Source organism: Solanum tuberosum, unplaced genomic scaffold, assembly GCF_000226075.1.
Source record: "Solanum tuberosum cultivar DM 1-3 516 R44 unplaced genomic scaffold, SolTub_3.0 scf00020, whole genome shotgun sequence".
In the NCBI taxonomy this organism is placed as follows: domain Eukaryota; kingdom Viridiplantae; phylum Streptophyta; class Magnoliopsida; order Solanales; family Solanaceae; genus Solanum; species Solanum tuberosum.
The window spans coordinates 1,137,483-1,159,806 of NW_006238946.1; the positions used below are offsets into that span (position 1 = coordinate 1,137,483).

Here is a 22,324-nt window from a genome sequence, read left to right on the forward strand (position 1 = left end):
ATCACATCCAAACCCTAATCCTTCCAAATTCATAGAGCTCTATACCACCCCTCCACCGATCACGATGTTGAAAATACTCCACCACACAAAGATCAAAACTTTGCATGCACACAGAATTCAATCAACCAAAATTGTGGAGAAATCGAGAGAGGAAAGTGCAATAAAGTCACTGGAAGAGAGAAGATTCAGACCCAAAGAGAATTTTTTTTCTCCTAGAACGAGAATTTAGGGGATTTTTTTAAAGTTTGAAGTTTAGGGGAAAATTGAAAAAGGAAACTAAATAATAAGATATATCTTAGAGGAAATTGGGTGGGTATTGGGTTTATGGGGCGGGTAGTTGGTTTATGGGTTAAAAAGAAAGGTCAAATGGGTAGTTGATTAGATTTAAGACACGTGTAAAAAATGAGGGGGCCGTTAGTGAGAGGGGTATGTGTGTACCTATAATTGGACGGCAGGGGCTTATGTGGACTGAAAGTATAACGGAGGGCATAGACGTACCATTTATTAAAGTTCGGGGGGTAAATCCGTCCCTTCTCCCTAGATATTTTACCAAACTATTCTTTATTAAATGATGTCTTGAAAAATAATTTGGAAAATAAGTATTTAATGTTGACAGTAAAACATGAAAAAATATTATCTTTTTTTAATAAATCAAAATTGACAAGTAAAAAGAAAATCTATTTTAGAAATAAGTGACAAGTAAAAGTAAACCGAAGGATAATAATTACGTAGATATAATTGATAGTGGGTCATATATAAAGGATCTATCCGTAACTAAGTAGTAGTATAGGGGTATTTTGGTCTAATTAACCCTAAATGAAAAAAAAAAAAAAAAGACATGTCGCAATGAGGTGCTAGGCGGTTAAATACGTAAAGGCAGGTAACGAATCTTTCCAGCGGCAGACGCAAGACATATTACAAACATAGAAAGTACATTACTCACTCCCGCAGACAGAAAATCCATTTTCTTCACTCACCAAAACGAGAAATTCTAGGGTTCCAGGCTTCTCTTTTGTTGATAAACTCCGATCTCTGATTCTGTTTCAGAGTTGCATTGACAGATAATCATCTTGAAAAGGGGAATTTTGAGTGTTTCATCATGACTTTGAAGAAATCGAGGAAGGTTTCATGGGCTCCTGGACCTGATTTTTGTCAGGTATACACAGCATTTCTTCATCGAGTCTCTGTTTAGTGCAAGAGTTTTAATGTTTATTTTTATTCATCATAAGTTTTTCATAGATATAGATGTGTGTCTGTTGCAGAAAAGCACACAAATGAATTTGCTTGCAGAATTCTATAATTTTCTCTTGCTAGTTTGGATTGGGGAAAAGATGACGCTAACTAGTTTTGATGCTCTGTTATGAATGAGTCGCTGGAATGTAGAAATTAAGGATTTCGATACTCCCAAAAGACAAGGACAAAACTCAAAAGAGTAAAAAACTGAATTTTTATAAAATTTGAAACATAGCGGGAAAGAGGCAATTGCCTTTGAGATAACTATTTGAGACTTTGAGTCCCTATATGTTCCTTGAGTTACCTTTTGGTCGTCCTAATATAAATCCACATGACTAGCATCCGACACACTAATTGATAAGAGTGAACCAAATCCGCACCCCGACCGCATTTGAACCAACCGCGAAAGCCATTTGAATTTTTTTTATACATTCTCAAATCAATCCTAAAGTGTTATCAAATTTAAAGCTATAGATGAATAATTTCATAAGAAAATATGTGTTTTTCCATGTATGTACACTTCCATTATTACAACCTTACACAACTACCTATTTATGGAGCCTCTATATAATAACCATGTATAATTAAACTCTTTGGGACAATTTGTGATTAAAGAAAAAAGAACATATACTAGCTAACACACAATATAAGTGGTGCCTCAACATATACCTCAGGAATAGAGTAACCTTAGCCCTGTCCACTCATCACTAGCCACGCCTCATTCTTAAATATGGAAAATAGAGGGCCCTTAAGGAGGGTTGAGTAGTACACCATCACAATACTCAATAAGTATTATTGACTCTCGTTTACTAAAAGTTGGGACAACCATTGGTGTTATCACCCTGAAAAGAGGTGAAACTAACCGAGATCGACTGAAAAGGAGGCTCAATTCATAGGGAGAGCGGTGGATGTGATTCCAAGAATCAAATGAGAATGAATACTACAAAGAAACACAAAGAAGTGTCAACCCACTTTGGTAGGAAGTCAATGCAAGGATTATTTGACATAGAACAAAATGCATTAAATGTCAAATAATAATTTATTTTACATTTGAAACGAAGGATCTAGTGTAAATTTGTTTCAACTCAACCTTACATACTTTCAATTCCATTCACAAGATAATTTAAATAAAATCATTAAATCCCATTTCAATTGAATTGAATCATAAGAACCACTTTCGGCTTCTTAGATCTAAACGTATTCAAATCTTTTGTACCTTTACCTTTCCTTGGGAATAATATACTAATACCAACACAATATCCAAGGTCAAATAGGTGATCAACTTTGTGACAAATATCATAGAACCTACTTGCTCTTGTTCAAGTCATCTCCTCGTAGTGTTGCACGAATCGACTCAACCCTATTAGGTAAAGTCTACGTATACACCGACAAGTGTAGTTTCAAGATGACAAACAAAATTTATCTGAAGCAAATCTGGATAAACATAATTAACTCCAAAAATATTTAAATATGTCAAAAACAAATTTATGGCATAGTAGCTACTTATAGTAAATCATGGTGTTCATAACCAATCCAACTCATTTTGATAGAATCAAATGTAAATTTTTTTCCTCAAGTTATCAAAGCATATGTCAAATGAAGATTTAATACTCAAAATATTTAACAAGTGTTATTTCAAATATTTGTCTCTGAGAGAGTTGATATTTCTAACAACTCAACTTTTGGAATATATATAATAAAGTCATTGAATTTTGTTTTGTATCAATAAAATTACTCAACTTAGACCTTTGAGATATCATTATTCACTAAATAGTCTTTTTTTTTAATCCCTCTTCAAAAGGGTTAGTGGTTGTTGAATGCATCTGATTTGCTAATTGAGCTATCGAGGCACCTAAATGCTTGAGTTACATTTGTGCTGTTAGTGTATATTTCATTTCCCAAGGAGATATTCTAAGTGTGTAATATCAAGGACATGTCAAATTGACATGCTTTCAGTTTTACTTATCATCAAGAACATTGATATGCTTTAGTTTTTTTTCCAAACTTCTCCTTAACAAGTTTGTATAATTTGTCACTCAACAGGTAAAACATTATCGAAAAGAGGATTGTCCATCAAAAGTTGGCAGCGGATCTCAGTTAAAGCAGACGCATCAAAGCATTGATAGATCATCATCTGAAAGAAGATATTGCTTGAAGAAGTCAAAAGAGAGACTTTCTTCCAAATCTTTGGCTATATGGAAATGCCCTCCCAAGGTAATCTAAGTTTAGATGATTGGAGTTGCCTTTATTTGAATAGTTTATGTACACATTGTCACAATAACCCCATTTATTGTTGTTACTTGTAGTTCCATTTGAACGAGAAATGGCTAGTGGTTGCTGGTGAAGAAAGTAAAGAAGCCAGTAAGCAGGAGGATAGGAAAATGAGGGTGATTGAGGCGGTTTTCCCTAATCGGTCTGCAATTCCTCCAAAGTAAGTAATTTTTGGATTAATATTTCTTGTGCTTATAGCTTTCATTGTCTTAATTTACTTTGGTTTTAATCTGTTATTTTTCTTATTTAATTTCCATACAGTCCTTACAACTTGTCTGACCTGGAACAAAGTTATGATGATAACCAAACTCCAGTAATCCGAACTATTCCTATAGAAGAAGAAGAAGTAGATGTAGAAGTTCTAACCCAAACCATTAGTAGATGTCTACCTAACAGTCCATCATCATCTGTCAGGACAATTACTTCTCAAAAGCTACCTGATAATGGAAAGTCGCTTCCAGAACCTTTGTCAACCTTCCCAAATGCCAGAAAACCTTCGAGCAACTCATTTTTATCTAAAAGACCGCCTTCTAATGTGCAATCTACTCCAACATATCATTCAAGATGTCAAAATCTGAAGGGGTCTAAGCAAACCCAAGTTTCTCCTAAACTACCTGTTAGTTACAGCTTTGTTCCCCGGTATCAACCGACATTTAAAAGTATCGGCACTCAGACTGAAATATTTCCAGACCAACCAGCTAATGAAAACCATGGGGCCAAGTATCAAACAATATGTGAAAACCAGAATATTCCCCAGCTCAAGTCTCAAGTTTCTGGAATGGCACCTGCTAAGCACAACCCTGTCACCGAATCTCCATCCACACATGATTTGACAGTTGCTGTAGCCACAACTGTAGCTGCTCTTGCCAAAAGTCAAGAGCAGGGTAGTCTGATCGGTACCAACTTATTGGTTAGGCTTCTCCTCAACCCAGAAGAAATACCAAAGCTGATGAATGAACGTGGCATTGCTACCAATACTGCCATGTCTAGGCCAGAGGATCTACTGCTTCCTTTGCCTAGGAAAAAACCCGATAAGGTAATTAACAACCCCATTAATGAATGCCAAGCTCCTCTTGCAGGATCTGGACCAAGCTTTGTGCCAAAGCCAATGGCAAATTCTGCACCCTTGATGATGACTAAGCCTGAAACATCCATGAGAAGTAATTTGGTTGTTGAACAAGGGCCCCCTCCAAGTGTAGAAACTGCAAACACTACAGAGAGTAAGTCACTAGCCCACCCCACTTCAGACCTAAATCTGGAAAATATTAAGAAACTGGTTAACAAATATAGAGTACTTGACAATGAAGGAGGAAAGCCCTCAGTTAATTCTGAGTTGGTTTCCAAATATGGTCGTACCACCTTGCAGCCTAAGCTGTCGATTTCACCAAATGTTGGACATACATCCCCTTCTTCCTCGATATTGACTAGTCATACCCCTCTTCAGAAGGATATCAATTACTGCAAGTCCCTGATCAAGCAACATGGAGAACAATATGAGTTTGTGGTTGATGAAAGCTTACAAAATACCAATCCTCATGGTACTACATGGGGGGCAGGTTTGTTAAAGAACCAAAAACCAATTCCGCGCAGCTTGACACCTTGTGTTTTTTTTAATAAACCTAAGGGATGCCGTAATGGTTCCTCTTGTCGCTTCCTGCATGATATATCTGGTCAAAAGAGGTCTGGGGGGACGTCGGAAGGTCGGGATTCGAAGAGAATGAAGTAAAGTGGGAAACATTAATATGACATGACTCAAGAGGTATTCTTTTCTTTTTAAACAAAAGCACTCCGTTTTGCCTTTCCATTGAGGGAAATTTTGAAACGCAGACGTTTAAAACATTAGAATCAGACGTTCAAAACATCAGAATCAATTTTTTGTCAGGTATACCCAACATTTGAAAAACTTGAAGGAGTTTTCCCTTGAAACTTTGAACTTGGATGAAGCATTGTTTTACCTTGACAATATTTCTATTCTGACAAGTTTTGGTATAATCATTTTTTTATCTCCTAATTGCAATATATTATAGCCCTCCCCCACTTTAAAAACTAAAACATAAAAGTGATGTGCTGTTAATATCAATAATGAATTCAACATGTTAATTTGATTTATACTATAAGGTATGGAAGCATTTGATAAGAACAAAGTGTATTAAATTCTTTGAAGGTAGTGAAAATTGTACCAGCGAATAACAATAATAAGATGACTACATAGAGTACCTGTATAAGTTTAGTTTGGTTGGAGAGAAATGTTACATAAGAATTGAGGCCACAATTTCCTACAAATTCTGAATTCCAGATACTTGAGACTTGAACGGGATAATATTCTGCTTTCACATATTGTTTGATACTTAGGCCATGGTTTTGATCACAATTCTTTTAAAACATCCTTTTACATCATTTAATCTAATTAATTTAGATTTGTATAGTATGAATCTCTTTGAAACACACTTCAATTGATATTTTAATTAAATATTTCATAAATTAATAACTACGTCATAAACGATGAAAAAAATTCATCCTAGCAGCCTTCGTAACGTTTCAAATGTTGTATAGTCACTAAGATTTGATCTTTTCTCTTTTTTCCTTTTTACCTTTTATTACCTTTAAAATATGTTTTCAAATGATTGTGTAATTGTTAAAGGACTTTATATGTTTGGAAGTCGGAAATCATATTGATAATACAATATTTTGATTTGATTAATTTTTTTTTTAGGAAAAACTAAGCTCAGGTCTCATAAAAATAAATTAATTACAAACATATATCCCCATATAATTATGTCTCCTAATTAATTACTGAAAAGGTCACATTTCCTTGTAGCTTTAGTTATTTGACTCTTTTTTTTAAAATTCTTTTACTTTTTATTTCTCTATTTTTTTATGTTTCTTTATTCATTTAATTTTTTTCTAATTGTTTTATTCTTTATTTGCTTACATCATAATCTATTTTTTACTCAATATTTATTTTATATACTTCCTTTCTTCTTCTTTTTTTCTCATTTATTTTTTGATAAGTCTACTTTTTCTCATTTCATTTAATTATTTTTACGTTTTTACTTCTGTTTATTATAATTTGTAAAATATAATTTGTATAACTGTTTAAAGCTCAAATGATTGTGTTCGTATAAATTCGTTATTTAAAGTTTTATCATATCGTATAATTCTGAATTTCGTATTACTCAATTATACAAAATACACGCAAATTATACTAATGTGCCCGCAAATTATATAAACGAGGTGCAAATAATACAAATTATTGTCCTCTCTCGCTCGCCTCACCTATAGCTACGTATCGTAATTAGCAGATTATAGCTATGAAACGTAATTAAACTATTTTTTAATAGCTATATGCGAAAGTTTCCATTAAGATTTCCTATATTCATTCATGTACAATCAGTTATCCGCATAATGCAAAGTAGAAATAGAATTAGCGCATAGGAAAATATATAAATATAAAAGGTGCCATCAAACTGATCTCGCGGTAATAATTTGTTTTGTTGAGTTTTCAAATTTATAAAAAAAAACATATATGTACCCCCTCTCTCTCTCTCTCTCTAAAATAATTTAAATGTGTTTGTGATTGTTAATTCTTGAATTTTTTATTTTTTTTAAAAATTACTTATAGCATTAAATAAAATTTAAACATCAAAAAAGGCGGGGGTAGGGGTGGAGTAGACAATAGTACAAGGAGTAATATTTTTAAAAACTTTCTATAATGGACACGGACATGAAATAAACAAGCCAATTTGAAGCAGCTATCTATATAAATTACCCAAACGCATTCCACTCTTTATATAACCCAAAGTCCAAACGCTGGCATTAGAGTAAGCTTTGTAAAAGAAACTCTCCTTATCTTCTCTCCCTGCCATCTTTCTCTCTCTATTTCAATGTTGATTTCAAGATTTTCGGTGAAGTCAAACAAATTCTCCCTCTTTTGATTGCATCTTAGGTTCTTTAGGGTTTTGTGTTGGAGAATTTGAATTCGTGATGTTTCTTGATTGGAATTTCACAATGTAATTGATGTTCCTTTTGCTTTAGTGGTTTCAAATGTTCAAGAATTTACAATGTCTTTGTGATTTTTTACCAAGATTCTATAATGTCTTTTTTTTAGTGAAGAAAATTGTCTGATAGATTTTTTACTAAGATTGTAATTGTTTGTGGAATCTTTAATAGTGAAATACTTGGGTTAATATCAAATAGATTTCTGGGTTCGCCTGTTTGGAATTGACAACTTCTATTTGTCTTGTTATGTTTCTTGATTTTCAATCATTCTAGTACTTACCAGTTTTTTTTTTTTTCTGATTTTTCATCAAGATTATTATCAAGATTGACAGTGTTTTTTCATCAAGATTCTGAAATTTATAAGTTTAGTCTAATGCATCATTTCACCTTTTTTTTTTGGTTGTTGGTGGGTAGGCGGGGGATGGATGACATGTACTTCATGCAGTATCTTAAGGTTTCTAATAATCAAGATGATTATCAAGATTTTGTCAATGATTGATGAAGATCTTAAATTAAAATTTCAAGAAACTTAAAGATTTTGTCACCTTTCGTTTTGTCAATTTTGTTTTTTTTTGGATGGGTATTGCCTTGAGATTTCTAATAGTAAAATATAAGTTCTCAGGGGTGGTTTACTTGAACTAATCTCTGTGTGTCTCATTCGTATTGTGATTTCAAGATTTTCAGTTAAGTGAAAGAAACTCTCCCTCTCTTCTCTCGTTGGCATTAAAGTAAGCTTCCTATCTCTCTTTTTCAATGGATATTCGTATTGTGATTTCAAGATTTTTCGGTGAAGTCAAACAAACTCTCCCTCTTTTGATTGCATCTTAGGTTCTTTAGGGTTTTATGTTGGAGAATTTGAATTCTTAATGTTTCTTGATTGTAATTCACAATGTAATTTATATTCTTTTTGCTTTAGTGGTTTCAAATGTTCAAGAATTTACAATGTCTTTGTAATTTTCTTATTAAGATTCTACAATGTCTTTTCTTTAGTGATGACAGTTGTCTGATGGATGTTTTGGTCACTACTTTGGTTATGGTATGTAGTACCAGAGGGGCTTTGCAGTTTTATAAAGGCCTCATCTATTCCAATATAACAGTAGCTCTTTGAGGGATTCAGGGATGCACCATTTCACCTATTCAACAACAAGAAACAAAACGTCTTCAGCTAGACTACATATATGTTGGGAGGGGGAGGTCAAGTGATGATCTCACTGCATATGGACTCATATCTGGATTTGTGAGGCGGTTTCCAGTTTTAGTGAGTTTATCTTCACTGGATAAGGATCATCTTGTTCAGATTTGTCTACTCTTTTTGCCTTTTTGCAATGTAGTTTCTAGTTTCACGTTTTCATTATTTAATCAGCTTTTTGGGAATTCCAACTGTGCTTAGGAGGTTGATGACCAACCTTAAAATAGTCATATTATGATGAATCCTCATAGTATTTGTTGAGATGATGTCCTAATGAAATTGGCCCAACCAGAGTGAACCACCCCCGACTTTTAAATGTGGTTTTGAACGATTGATTGGATGGGGAACTTTGGGAGTTTGTTCGTTTTGCTTTTAGGTGCTATCATGGACTGTTAGCTGGCATTAAGAAGGGAAGACTAGTAAACTCAATATGTTTTGTTAAAGGTATCCTCTTCTAATATTTGCCTTTTCTATTTTTCTTTGATCTTTTTTTCCATGTTGACATCAGTAAAATCATCTTTACCCCTTTAGATTTGGAGCTTGAGGTGCTGCTGCCACCTGCCAACAATTACATTATCAAACCTTTTCAAATGAACCTCCATTTTTGCAGATTCTTTGCATTCATAGTCTAGATCGGAAGTACTCTTGAACTTGTAGCTTAGTATTCAGATATCTGATTTAAGTATCTTGACCTAGTTAAATGGTAAAATCTTACTATAGTAGGTTTATACATGGATAGAGAAGTCAACAAACTTATGAAATGAAAAGTGTGAGGGTGTGTGTTTGGAAAACATCATTTAAACGTGTCTTGAAGAGTCTTTTTGAGGTTCAACTTGCATGCCTTGAGAAATTATTTGTTTATGATTTTTGGACTACCGGGATAAAGAAAAAAAATATCTAGACCGCATGAAGATGAAAGAGAAAATTTGAAGTTGATGTTCTCTTTTGCTTTTCACATTTCATATTGCTTCTTACTTCCTATTTTTCCTTTTAATTGTGGATCCTTATTTTTGCTCTCACAGAACCCAAAAATGCTCTTTGCAAGCAATACAGGCAATCAACTTGAATAATGTAAGCTTTTAGTACAGTGTTGTTTAACTTTAACGTATGATATTTCATCCTCTGAAAAGGAAGTTTCTTTGTCTTTATCCCAAACACATTCACAGGAAAAAAGGGAATGTGAAGAAGAAGAAGTCATTCTTGAAAAAAAAAATCAAAAACAAAATGATACTCCATTATGATGCATTGGATCAAATTCAGTCTTTGGATCCAAATGTAATTTATATTCTTTTGCTTTAGTGGTTTCGTATCAAGAATTTTACGACGTCTTTGTGATTTTTTACCCAAGATTCTATAATGTCTTTTGTTTAGTGAAAAAAGTTGTCTGATGGATGTTTTGGTCACTACTTTGATTATGGTATGGAGTACCAAAGGGGCTTTGCAGCTTTATGTAGGCCTCATCTGTTCCAATATAACAGTAGCTCTTTGAGGGATTCAGGGATGCACCATTTATATTCATCTGTTCATTCAAATGGCCTATAACTCTTGTAAATCTTTATACAAATTCACATATGTAGTTCCTTGACTCCAAATATGTTCTCTTTTGAAGCATTTTTCGAGATCAATAATTTCACTTGTTGAGTTTATCTTTATTTCTTCTTCAAATTAGAAGTGTACGTGAAGAGCTCGGAAACATCCACGTGGCAATACTATTCAGGTATACTGAATTTATTTAATGCCTATTTTATCTGCTTTTTCTATTTAAAAATTGCAGGCTAACAATTTTGTTGGAAAAACACTTACCACTTGCTATTTGGACGGTAATATAGTTTAGTGCTTTTTAGAATCAATTGGATTAAGTTGGGGGTGGAATACAAATCTCTACAAGGAAAGAATGTTTGGCCAAGGAAAATCAGATGTCATTCACTGACCTATTCAACAACAAGAAATAGAAGGTCTTCAGCTAGACTACACATATGTTGGGAGGGGGAGGTCAAGTGATGATCTCACTGCATATGGACTCATATCTGAATTTGTGAGGTGGTCTCCAGTTTTAGTGAGTTTATCTTCACTGGATAAGGATCATCTTGTTCAGGTTTGTCTACTCTTTTTTGCCTTTTTGTGATGTAATTTCTAGTTTCACATTTTCATGATTTAATCGGCTTTTTGGGAACTCCAACTGTGCTTAGGAGGTTCATGTCCAACTTTAAAATAGTCATATTATGATGAATCCTCATAGTATTTGTTGAGATGATGTCCTAATGAAATTGTCCCAACCAGAGTGAATTACACCCGACTTTTAAATGTGGTTTTGATCGATTGATTGGATGGGGAACTTTAGGAGTTTGTTCGTTTTGCTTTTCAGTGCTATCGTGGACACTTAGCTGACATTAAGAAGGGAAGACTAGTAAACTCAATATGTTCTGTTAAAGGTATCCTCTTCTAATATTTGCCTTTTCTATCTTTCTTTGATCCTTTTTTCCATGTTGACATCAGTAAAATCATCTTTACCTCTTTAGATTTGGAGCTTGAGGTGTTGCTGCCACCTACCCACAATTAGATTATCAAACTTCTTCAAATAAATCTCCATTTTTGCAGAGTTTTTGCATTTATAGTCTAAATCGCAAGTACTCTTGAACTTGTAGCTTCGATATCTTATTTAAGTACCTTGACCTAGTTAAATGCTAAAATCTTATAATAGAAGGTTTATACATGGATAGAGAAGCCAACAAACTTATGAAAATGAAAAGTGTGGGGCTGTGTGTTTCTAAAACATCATTTACACATGTTGTGAAAAGTGTTTTTGAGGTTCAACTCGCATGCCTTGAGAAATTATTTGTTTATGATTTTTGTACTACCAGGATAAGGAGAAAAAATATGTAGGCCGCTTGAAGATGAAAGAGAATATTTGAAGTTGATGTTCTCTTTTGCTTTTCACATTCATATTGTTTCTTACTTCCCTTTTTTCCTTTTAATTGTGGCTCCGAATTTTTTCCCTCATAGAACCCAAAAATGCTCTGTACAAGCAATACAAGCAATCAACTTGAATAATGTAAGCTTTTAGCTCAGTGTTGTTTAGCTTTAACGTATGATATTTCATTCCTCTGAAAAAGGAAGTTTCTCTGTCTTTATCCCCAATACATTCACAGGAAAAAAGGGAATGAGAAGAAGAAGAAGCAATTCTTGATTAAAAAAAACAAAATAAAAAATTATACTCCATTCTGATGCACTGGATCAAAATCAGTCAATTTACAGCGAAACAATTTGTTTTGACGTTACAGGTTAACTTACAGTTTACCGAGAATGCACTTTGAGTTATTGTTGAGGAATACATTGCCAAAAACACTGGTGCATGAGGCTTAAAATTTATACTAGAAAGTATACTGACTGAAGCCATGTTTTGAGGTATTGCATGACATTTGGCATTAATTCTGGAAGAGCTTGGAAAAATATTTCACCCATTTTACTCTTATCACATTGAGGCTACTAAAGGGAGGAGATATGTCACCTTTTATTTGAGAGTATGAGGTACCTGCTTTTGAGTATTACTTTCAAAATTTTACATGAGCACCCCATGAGTGTTGAATAGCTATGTTATGAAGAACTTTGCCCAAAATGAACCTAAACAAGACTTTTACCTGTCTTTTGAAACGTACCTAAATATTGGTTTCGAAGGCTCGTATTTCATTGTCAAGGAGACTACATGGTTTCTCTTTTGTAATCTGGTTTACTTTGCACTATCAGCAGCATAGTTATTCAATTATAAATTTTTGGTGTTCATGTTTGTTCGCAGACTGCTGACTTCAATGTAGAATCAGCTCAGCAAGGGGTTGTCTACATAGATGAAGTTGATAAAATAGCCAAAAAGGTCCAAAATTTGTTATATACTTTATGAATTTGGATAATTGACTTTAAAGTAATCATTCTCATCAGTCATCTGTATAGGCTGAGAGCCTTAACATTGGCAGATGTATCTGAGAAGGACACCCAACCGCGCTGCCAATGATGCTTGAAGGAACTGTGAGTATTTATTTCAAGTTGTTTCTTCTGTTCATTCCAATTGTCTATTACTCTTGTAAACATGTTTGGGGGTGGAAAACAAATTAAAGTGGGTATCCAACTGCTGAAGATGTTTGTTTAGTGTTTTCTAGAATCAATTGGATTAAGTTGGGAGTGAAAAACAAATTTATATGAGGAAAGAGTGTTTGGCCAAGGAAAATAAGATGTCAGATACAGACCTATTCAACAAACAAGAAACAACACTTCTTCAGCTAAACTACACATATGTTGGGAGTGGGAAGTCAAGTCAAATACTGGTTTATATGCCTTGCAACAATTATCTACGAAGGCTGTGAAGTTGTTCAATAGCTCATCACCGCTCTTTCTAGATGCCGACTGCTCTTTATATTTTTTTTATATAATAATTTGCAGATAGCTAATGATGTCCTTTTTATCTGTGGTGGAGCTTTTGTGGTTTAAAGAAGGCAATTTCAGACATGTGTCAAGCTCAATTAATTTCATGAAACACATTTAGGTTAAGTGATATATTATGGTTCAGCTTTATCATTCCTTTACTCCCAGATGACAATATTCTTCAATTGGATTTGGAGCACCTGTTCAAACTAACATGAGAATTGGTGGTCTAACTGATGCTGGAGTTACATCATCACTTCTTTTCCGGATCACTATTCTGTAAATCTAGTGATTTTATGACTCTTTATTCTCGTGAAATTCTTAAAATAAAATGCATCAGAAGCATTTGTTTGACATTGCTTTCTGTATCCCGGTAGAAAGTGATGATCTCACTGTGTATGGACTCATACCTGAATTGGTTAGGTGGTTTCCAGTTTTAGGAGTTTGATGCATATTTTGGTCACTACTTTTAGGCTCTTTTCTAGGGATGTAATTATTTGTGGAATCTTAATGGTGAAATACTTGGTTAAGATCAACTATATTTCTGGGTTCTTTGTTGTTTTTATTTTTCCTTTAAAATATACCAAGAGTTGATTGCCTGTTGTTATACTGTTGGATGCTATTTTTTTCCTAATATATATGAAGATTAATAATCAGTATGTTGCTATGCTCTATAGTTAAGTCGCTACAGTGGCTTGGTCATAGCAGCTAGAACTTGGTTGTATTGTGTGTGACTTTTCCTTTTTCTGTTTCCTCACTCTTAGAGCTCTGCTTTTCCTGTGATAGACAAAGAATTTTCTTCAGAAATGTTGGTTTCCTTTTGACTAGTACATTCGTGTTGGCACGACACTTGTTAAAGTTATTATACTGATTGAAACTTTACTAAGTGATTGTTGTTGTTATTTAATAATAATAATGTTATTCATTATTAATATTAATATTTTTTATTTTCATTATTATCTTTTCCATCTGCAGCCAATTAAAACTGCAAATTGTTTCCTTTTGTTGGTAGAGACTAGGGAAAACATAGACTTTTGGAGGACCCAAAAAAATGGCGAATTTGTCTATTTCAAACATACTCGAGAAGGTAAACATCTCATGGCATGGGTATCTCTCTCTCATTATCCATTTATTACACTCAATTGTTTGCAGTACCTAATTCATGTTGCTCCATCCAAATTTGCAATTTGACTTGGCTTGACTCCATTTTGCTGATGAAATGCAAGGACAAGGACTAGAGACATATGACAACTTCTTATTTGCTAATTGAGTTAAACAAAGAGGGGTTTCAACTTGATGTTGAGCTTGAAAGGGAAGTTATCAAGTGCAATTTTGCAGCAGCTTGATGATGCAGTCGATAATGTTTCTGGATATGCTGTCAAATGGTTTGACTTTTTCTCATTTGTTGTTTCTTATACTCATGATGTTCCTGTCTTGGGACTAGGAGCTTCTTATTGACCATACTAAAATGGTTGTAGTCTTTTTCATATTATAGTCCTTGTTGCATAATCAACATCGGCCTACCAAATATTTCATTTTCCTTGTTAAATGGTTTAATCTTTTCCCATTTTTTGTATCTTGTGTTGTTCCTTTCTTGGGACTAGGAGCTTCTTATTTGACCCTACTACAATGGTAGTAATCTTTTTTTGTATTATAGATCCTGTTGCATAATCACCATAGCTCTGTCAAATATTTCATTTTCCTTGTTAAATAGTTTAACCTTTTCCCATTTGTTGTTTCTTGTGTTGTTCCTGTCTTGGGACTAGGAGCTTCTTATTGACCCTACTACAATGGTAGTAATATTTTTCATATTATAGATCCTGTTGCATAATCACCCTAGGTCTGTTATTTCGTTTTCCTTGTTAAATGGTTTAACCTTTTCCCATTTGTTGTTTCTTGTGCTGTTCCTGGCTTGGGACTAGGTGCTTCTTATTGACCCTTACTAAAATGATGGTAATCTTTTTCATATCATAGATCCTATCGCATAATCACCATAGGTCTGCCAAATATTTTGAGACCAAACATGTTTGGCAATTGCACTGTTCAAGTTGTTTTGTGCAACCCTGTTTGATGGGTGAGTTAGGTCAAATACTGGTTTATATGCCTTGCAGCAATCATCTACGAATGATGTAAAATTCTAACGAGCTGGACAGTACTTGTTCAATAGCTCATCACTGTTCTTTCTAGATGCTGACTGCTCTTCATAATTTTCCATAAACTAATTGCAGATAGACACTAAAGATTTCTTTTTTATCTGCGGTGGTGCTTTTGTTTAGTTTAGAGAAGACAATTTCAGAAAGGTAATCTGTCAAACAAAATTAACTTCATGGAACACATTTAGGTTAAGTGGTATATTATGGTTCAACTTATCATTCCTTTACTCCCAGATGACAAGATTTTTCAATTGGATTTGGAGCACCAGTTCGAACTAACATGAGAACTGGCGGTCTAACTGATGCTGTAGTCACATCATCACCATTGGAATCTGTGAGGAGATCCCTGTGAAAATTATGAAGAGCATAGTTCTATCATTAGCTATTTTATTCTGGAAAAGAAGGAAGCAACAAAAGAAGACTTGGACTCGGAGTCTGTGGCTCCGGCAAGAGCCTTGTGCTTGTGATCTCAGTGTCTGTTTCTTTTCAAAAAAAAATTGTGAATTCTTGTATATAAAGTATTAGAAAACGTGCAAAGCTAATTGGGGTTCCTTGTTCAAAAGAAGGCTTTTTTGAAAACCTAGATTTTAAAACTCCGAACCGAATGTTTCTATTAGTTCCCCACCGCCTTTTCCGCAGGACACCTGATCCAATCCATTTTGATTTCCAGGATGGTGCTTTATGCAGTTATATTTGTACAATTCCTCCAACATCCCCACCCCACCCTACCCTCCCAAAAAAAGGGGGAGTTATCTCTTGTTATATCATGTGAACTAGAGATTCAATATATTGTGATGGTACGGTGAGGTTTGCTTTGATATGCTCACCCTCTTTATTCCTTTTCTCTGCTGCAACAGGAGATAGATGGTATTTGCATAAGTTGGACACAGCATTCTGCAATCATAATAGAACATCAAGGTTCCTCTGAGGAGATTAATCAAATCTTTGGTTATGACAGTAAAGTTTTTTCATGAAAATACTTGCTCAGAGCATCTACCTTAGCTCACCCCGAATTTTGGTTATAATAATCTTTCCCCATTTAATGAGCAGTTTCATTGTCAATACTGTAGTATGAGGTAAATCTGCTGCGTAGGGAATCATTCATGGTAAAGATATAAACCAATCATGTCAATGGCAAGGAGTAAATTGAAGTGCTTGCTCAGAAAACAAAACGCAGCACTAGTGCATATACATTGAGTTTACATATTCATGTTAAGCATTTCTCATGAATACAGTTATTTTTACAGTAGGTATTTTCAAGTAATTAGTCACTTGAGGGTCAGAATGGACCTCGCTTGTTTCATCAAGATACCTTAGTGACGTCTTATTTTGATCATGTCCAACAGGTGCGGCTGAAGAGTGAAGATGCTTGAAGGAACTGTTGAGTATTTATCGCAAATTATTTCAGCTGTTCGTTCTAATTGCCTATTACCCTTGTAAACATGTTTACAAGTTCATGTATGTAGTTCCTGAATTTCAAATGTGTCCTCTTTCTAAGCATTTTTCTGGGATCAGTAATCTCACTTGCTCAGTTTATCATTATTTCTTCTTCAGATTGTAAGTGTACCTGATAATAGAGCACGGAAGCATCCACGTGATGGCGATGCTATTCAGGTATACTGGATCTATTAAAGCCTCTTTTATCTACTTTTTCTTTTTTAATATTGCAGGCAAGCAGTTTTGTGGGAAAAGCACCAACCCTGGCTAATTGGATGGTAATATAGTTTAGTGCTTCTTAGAATCAATTTGATTATGTTGGGGGTGAAAAAAAAAATCTCTACTGGGAAAGATTGTTTGGCCTAGGACAATCAGATGTCAGACACTGACCTATTCGACAAACAAGAAACATGACTTCTTCAGCTAAACTACACATTTGTTGGGAGGGGGAAGTCAAGTTAAATACTGGTTTATATGCCTTGCAGCAATCATCTATTACAAACATATACTCGAGAAGGTAAACATCTCATGGCATGGGTATTTTTTCTCTTGTATCCATTTCTTACACTCATTTATTTGCAGTTCTAATTCCTAATGCTCCATCCAAATGTGCAGTTTGACTTAGCTTGACTCCTTTTTGCAGATGACAAGCAGGGACAAGGACTACAGATATATGGAAATTTCTGAATTGTTAAATGAGCAAAGATGGGTATAAAGCGCTGTGCAACATACTAAAATATTATGATGATAGCAAACTCCAGTGATCCGAACCATTCCCATTGAAGAAGAAGCAGATATGTAGAAGTTTCATTTCAATGCTCAAAATATTTAACAAGTGTTATTTCAAATATTTGTCTCTCAGAGAGTTGATATTTCTAAAGATCACTCAACTTTGGGAATATATATAGTAATGTCATTGGATTTTGTTTTGTATCAATAAAATTACTCAACTTAGACCTTTGAGATATCATTATTCACTATTCTAATCCCTCTTCAAAAGGGTTAGTGGTTGTTGAACGCATCTGATTTGCTAATTGAGCTATCGAGGCACCTAAATGCTTGAGTTACATTTGTGCTGTTAGTGTATATTTTATTTCCCAAGGAGATATTCAAATTGACATGCTTTCAGTTGTACTTATCAAGAACAGTCATATGCTTTAGTTTTTTTCCAAATTTTTCCTTAACAAGTTTGTATAATTTTACCACTCAAAAGTTGGCAGCGGATCTCAACATCATACTCAGTTAAAGAGATAGAACAACCTTTGTGGAGGAACTGGATCATAAAAAATGGGGATTCATTACTTACTGATTAGGACTTGGGTTGACAACTCAAATGAGAAAGAGATAGATCCAGCATAGCTTTCGAAACAACTTGCATAGATTCATATGGAATTGAGTAAAAACTTGCATATTTGTTCTGGTTTGTGGTGGCGCCACATAGACGGGCCTAAGGTTCTCTTTTATAGATATACTAGACTAGAAGCTTAAGTTAATCTCAAATTAAATGAATAATTTTTTCAAACTCATAATTTTATATTAATCCAATTTCACAACAATATTAAAGCATCTATTGGTTGCTAATCGAACTTGCACTTAAATACTATATATAAGCAGATTTCTAAATTCAATGAAGTTAGTCCAGTTATATTACAGTTTTCCAGAAAAAGACTTGAAACTTAAAACTGAGCAGGGTCGAACACAAAACCTCAAGTAACATTACCTTTGTTTCTTATAGTCAAGCATCTTAAGTTCCTTTGCTGATTTCTTTTTTCTTGCTCTTAGTACTTTCTATTTTACATGGCATATCTGTCTCAGTGTTCCTTGTTCAAGAACTAATTAAGAGAATAGAATCTGGCTTGGTAAATAGATGTAACTCATACACTTGCATCTTTCCATAGTTCCGTTAAACGATCTTGTAGTGTATATTTTGCACCTTCCAATGGTATCATATGTTAGCAACACAGTTCTGAAAATATGGGAATATTCATATACTGTGCATATTATATCTTTAATATCTCGCCTTCACTCTCAAATGCTGATTTCCTACCTTTTTTAGGCTGGTCGACCGTATTATCCTGTGCGTACAGGCAGAAGGGACAGTAAGGAGTGATTCTTTGATAAGGCGATGGCTGAAATTCAGCGACCAAATGGGAATATCATTGAAACTCTTAGACTATTTTCGCTCAGAGGATTTGATGAGAGGGAAACAGTGGCCCTCCTTGGTAATCTTTCTAATCCCGCTACTTTAATCTTCATTCACTGCACCTTTTTTGGAATATACATATTCTGAAATTCTATTATTTTTTCTTCTTTTATCGCACATAATATTGGGAGGATTGGTTGTCAATTTATTCGGCCCAGGCTCAGTAATTTCACGGGGACAGGTTTACCTGATCCAACAATTCCTCCAGACTTTGTTGAAGAGTTGAGGCGGAAGTGTCCAGACGACAACAACACCATCAGCAATGTGTTGAATGATGAAGATACAGTTACAGCTAGGGGTCTGAGTGTATCAATTGGGACATTAGATAATCACTACTACAAGACTTTAATGAGAGGAAGAGAGCTGCTGTTTGCTGATCAACAGTTGATGGCTAATGAAAAGACTGCTGCAGCAGTTACAGATTACGCTATTGATGATGGCATTATATTTAGGACAGAGTTTGCTCATGCCATGGCTAAACTGTCCAATTTTGGTGTTCTTAATGGATCCCAAGGATCTAAATTCATAGATTAGATAAATTCATGACTTTTCCTAGTGCTTGGATCATGGCACACACATGTACAGAGTGAATTGTTTGTTTGGATGAATGCTTAGATCACTATCTGATTTTTCTCATTATTGCATATGTTTTGTATGTACATCAGTCAACAAATATGTGTGTCTGAGGAATTGCACTTAGGTAAATCAAGAAAAAGAATTGTTTAAATCAAGAACTTGTCAAGATTTGATCAAAAGTCGATTATATTATATAGAAATAATGCTGTGAGCCCTTTCTTTTCCCCGAAGCAAATACTACAGGAAAACCCAATATCTGTTGGTACAAGCTAAGTTGATGCCGACAAATTAAACAAAAAAGCGTAAAGATTTTCAAGATAGTTGTAAAGATTATTATAAACATGAGATTATAAACGACGCAATCGGATTTAACAAATATGTACGTATGTATGTCAATATAGCATGAAACAAGAATACAAACAAAATCATACCTTATTGTTGTTGCTTTGTTGTAGAACGTTAATTCAATGAATTGAAATCAGATCTGAGGATAGGAATTGAAAAGAGATGGCTGAAGTTGTTCTTCTTCATCTATCTCAATTCCCTATTCTCCTCAGATATGGTATCAATCTTTGAACTCAGATGTGGCTTCAAACAACGAAATTCTTCCCTTATACCTTCTCCCCTATTTATAATACTGCAACAAAACCTATAAAAAAAAAACTATTTTAATTTTGTTTCCTATTCCTATTTAACTAGGAATCCCACTTTTTCTTGCCAAAATATTAAAAAACATAAAGACTTTTTTTAAAAATATGCGGGAATATATATTTACAGTTAACTTATGTTACAAACTACATGACGTATTTAGTATTATTTATAAACAAAATTGACTATAGGGTACTTTAAAAAAAAAAAGACTATAGGATACTTTAAATTTATATTCTTTTTAATTTATCTTTTACTAGTAAAATTATCCGTGTTTGCAAATTTACTATCACGGAATTTATAAAATAATACTTAAAACCTATCAGTCATTAAAACTAAAACACTATATTATCTTACATACAAGATTACATAGTAACAAACATTAATAATGTAAAGGAAATGAAAATTATTACATCTTATCGTTTATCCTCAATAACATAAACATAAATTAATGACTGTAAAAATACATACCAGGATCTGTAACATAACCAATGGTGTCAGTGATCCACTCAACAGGAGTAAAGTACACAAATAATTAATTGTGAAGAAGAAGAAGAGGAGGTTCAAAATTTTCGTTGTTTTAAAATGAGAGGAAATCCCTCTATTTATAGACAACAAAGGGTAGTGTGAACAAATATTTATTGTGTCTTATCGGAAAGGTTACAACTACTTGGAAAAGTTCGCAACCTTTCATAAAAGTCACAACTTTTCACAAAAGTCGCAACATTTCATAAAAGTCACAACTTTTCATAAAAATCACAACATTTCATAAAAGTCACAACTTTTCATAAAAATCACAACATTTCATAAAAGTCACAACTTTTCATAAAAATCACAACATTTCATAAAAGTCACAACTTTTCATAAAAATCACAACATTTCATAAAAGTCACAACTTTTCATAAAAATCACAACATTTCATAAAAGTCACAACTTTTCATAAAAATCACAACATTTCATAAAAGTCACAACTTTTCATAAAAATCACAACATTTCATAAAAGTCACAACTTTTCATAAAAGCGCAAGTCTTCATTAAAGTCGCAACTTTTCATAAAAGTCACAACTCTTTGTTAAAGTCGCAACTTTTCAAAAAGTCACAACTTTTCATAAAAGAGAAGGCTAATTTTGTAAATAAATAAATTAAAAGGGAATTCTGGTTTGTGGTGGCCTGTACTTTGTTTGACTCTATTTAAGGCATAATAAGACTACCCACATACAACATTTTTGAAATATTTTATGTTGTCAATTATCATGATTTATAGTATTTTTACGCAATTTTTAAATATAAAAAAAATTAAAAATAAGAGACATAAATTAAAATGGACTCAATATATGTTATTTTTGTTGTCTCAATTTATGTGACACAAATGAAATTTGGAGAGTCATCCAAATTTTCATATTTTTTTAAAAAATGTTTTAAGTTATTAATTATTGTGATTTATAATAATTTTATGTAACTTTGAAATAACGTACATTACTGGTCACTTTGTCCTAATTTATGTGATATGGATAAAATTACAAAATTAACTCTTTTAAAAATGTCTTTCAGATATTTTAAGTTGTTAATTATTATTATTTATTAATACTCTTTTGGTAATTTTAAAATGATATGTGTTATTTTTTCTGTCTCAATATATGTGAGTCTGTTAGAATTCTGAGAGTCAACCTATTTTATTATATACCTTTTAAATATTTTAAATTGGTAATTATTGTAATTTTTAATGCTTTTTAAGTTATTTGTAAATGATATATGTTGCTTCCTTGATTGGGACTTTTCCATTTATATATATATATATATATTTCTAATTATTTTAAAAGGGAGTTTATGCCCAAGTTCTACTATATAATAAATATAATATATAATATTCAAGAAAGTCCCAATCTTGAATATTATATATTATACTTGGGCCTAAACTCCCTTTTATAATATAGTAGAAATATAGTAGAATAAGTAAAAAAAAAAATCTGACTTATAATGTTTTGAATACATATTTAAATATTTAATTTTAAATAATATATATTTAAATATTGAGATTTTATATATTTATTAATTATAAAATTAAAACAAAATACTAAATTGATATACTTCTATATTAATAAAAACTCCCTTTTAAAAGTCCCACAAGTATAATATATAATATTCAAGATTGGGACAAATTCCCAATCTTGAATATTATATATTATACTTGGGCCTATTTTA

The 22,324-nt window shown here is 33.2% G+C and overlaps 1 long non-coding RNA gene across 14 annotated transcripts; it reads left to right on the forward strand.

The window, feature by feature from the left end:
- Positions 1-7,316: 7,316 nt before the first annotated feature.
- Positions 7,317-17,645, forward strand: LOC107058716 (uncharacterized). Of its 14 annotated transcripts, none has more exons than XR_001472265.1 (14): positions 7,317-9,136; positions 9,715-9,763; positions 9,859-10,409; positions 10,522-10,787; positions 11,058-11,124; positions 11,974-12,220; positions 12,486-12,560; positions 12,638-12,712; positions 13,124-14,192; positions 14,332-15,179; positions 15,334-15,405; positions 15,493-16,716; positions 16,813-17,212; positions 17,339-17,645. It is a non-coding gene; the product is annotated as an uncharacterized lncRNA (long non-coding RNA). The 14 variants fall into 14 exon arrangements; XR_001472264.1 differs by having other exon boundaries at positions 14,332-14,490; positions 15,080-15,405; XR_001472267.1 differs by having other exon boundaries at positions 14,332-14,490.
- The last annotated feature ends 4,679 nt before the right edge of the window (positions 17,646-22,324 follow it).